Here is a 2,663-nt window from a genome sequence, read left to right as displayed (position 1 = left end):
TAATACTGGAAAACAAAATGCTTAGGGCCACAGCCAAGACTCATAAGTAGCTGTGTTCAAGAATCAACATGCTTAACTAGGAAAGTCAATAACACTATCTGAACTTCTAAGTTCCTAGAGAAGCCAATCATTCTAAACTTCAAAGGAAAAAGTGAGATGCCAAAAATGTTCAGAAGCAAAAAGCTACAAGTCCCGCTCATCTAATTATAATTAATATTCATTGATATTCTGGAATTTATAGTATATTCTCTTCTTTTTTAACCTAATTGATTTGATATTTTGGAATTTATAGTATATTCTCTTCTTTTTATCCTAATTGATTTTCAGTTTCTTGGGGACAAGCAACAATTTAAGTTTGGTGTTGTGATGAGCGGATAATTTATATGCTTTTTGGCATTGTTTTTAGGTAGTTTTTAGTATGATCTAGTTACTTTTAGGGATGTTTTCATTAGTTTTTATGCTAAATTCACATTTCTGGACTTTACTATGAGTTTGTGTGTTTTTTTGTGATTTCATGTATTTTCTGGCTGAAATTGAGGGACCTGAGCAAAACTCTTATAGGAGGCTGACAAAGGACTGCTGATGCTATTGGAATCTGACCTCCCTTCACTCAAAATAGATTCTCTGGAGCTACAGAACTCCAAATGGCGCGCTCTTAACGGCACTGGAAATTAGACATCCAGAGCTTTCCAGCAATATATAATAGTCCATACTTTATTCGTAATTAGAAGACGTAAACTGGCGCTCAACGCTAGTTTCATGCTGCATTCTAGAGTCAAACGCCAGAAACACGTCACGAACCAGAGTTGAATGCCAGAAACACGTTACAACTTGGCGTTCAACTCCAATAAAAGCCTCTGCACGTGTAACATTCAAGCTCAGCCCAAGTACACACCAAGTGGGCCCCGGAAGTGGATTTATGCATCAATTACTTACTTCTGTAAACCCTAAGTAGCTAGTTTATTATAAATAGGACATTTTACTATTGTATTTTCATCCTGGATTGTATTTTTTATCCTGTGACCACGTTTGGGGCTGGTCTCTCGGCCATGCCTAAACCTTCATCACTTATGTATTTTCAATGGTGGGGTTTCTACACACCAAAGATTAAGGGTTTGGAGCTCTGCTGTACCTCAAGTTTCAATGCAAGTACTACTATTTTCTATTCAATTCGCCTTATTCCTATTCTAAGATATTCGTTGCACTTCAATATGATGAATGTGATAATCCGTGACACTCATCATCATTCTCACCTATGAACGCGTGACTGACAACAACTTCCGTTCTACCTTAGACCGGGCGCATATCTGCAAAAGAATCAAGGGATTCTATTCCAATATGATCGAGAACCGATAGATGATTAGCCGTGCTGTGACAGAGCATTTGGACCATTTTCACTGAGAGGATGGGATGTAGCCATTGACAACGGTGATGCCCTACATACAGCTTGCCATAGAAAGGAGTGACAAAGATTGGATAAAAGCAGTAGGAAAGAAGGGATTCAAAAGGAACGCAGCATCTCCATGCACCTATCTGAAATTCCCACTATTGAATTATATGAGTAACTATTTACGATTTTATTCCTTCGCGTATACTATAATTTCTTAATAGAGTTGAATCCGCCTGACTGGGATTTACAAGATGACCATAGCTTGCTTCATACCAACAATCTCTGTGGGATCGACCCTTACTCACGTAAGGTATTACTTTGACGACCCAGTACACTTGCTTGTTAGTTGTGCGGAGTTGTGACAAAGTGTGATTTATGTTTAAGAGCACCAAGTCTTTGGAGCCATTGTTGATGAGCATATCTCTTGGATTCCTTAATCAGAATCTTCGTGGTATAAGCTAGATTGATGGCGGCATTCATGAGAATCCGGAAAGTCTAAACCTTGTCTGTGTTTTTCCGAGTAGGATTCAGGGATTGAATGACTGTGACGAGCTTCAAACTCGCTTTTGTTGGGCGTGATGACAAATGCAAAAGAATCAAGGGATTCTATTCCAACATGATCGAGAACCGACAGTTGATTAGTTGTGCCGTGATAGAGCATTTGGAACTTTTTCACTGAGAGGATGGGATGTAGCCATTGGCAACGTTGATGCCCTACATACAGCTTGCCATGGAAAGGAATAAGAAGGATTGAAGAAAGGCAGTAGGAAAGCAGAGATCCAACAGGGACAAGCATCTCCAGACACTTATTTAAAATTCCCGCCATTGAATTACATGAGTAACTCTATCTTTATTTTCTGCTTTATTTATTATTCGAAAACTCCATAATATTTACTATCCGCCTAACTGAGATTTACAAGATGACTATAGCTTGCTTCATACCAACAATCTCCATGGGATCGACCCTTACTCACGTAAGGTATTACTTGGACGACCCAGTGCACTTGCTGGTTAGTTGTGCAGAGTTGTGACTAAGTGTGATTCACGTTTGAGAGCGCTACCAAGTTTTTGGCGCCATTGTTGATGATCCCAATTTTGTGCACCACCATACAAATAGTGCCTCCAGATCTTCAGAGCAAACACCACTACAGCAAACTCCAAGTCATGCGTCGGATATTTTCGTTCATGAGGTCTCAGCTGCCGGGAAGCATAAGTGACGTGAGCGGAAATTGGCAGATTAAGAAATAACTAGAAAATGGCGTTGCGAGTACAG

The sequence above is a fragment of the Arachis duranensis genome, chromosome 1, assembly GCF_000817695.3.
Source record: "Arachis duranensis cultivar V14167 chromosome 1, aradu.V14167.gnm2.J7QH, whole genome shotgun sequence".
Classification (NCBI taxonomy): Eukaryota; Viridiplantae; Streptophyta; class Magnoliopsida; order Fabales; family Fabaceae; genus Arachis; species Arachis duranensis.
This window is presented reverse-complemented; position numbering follows the sequence as displayed.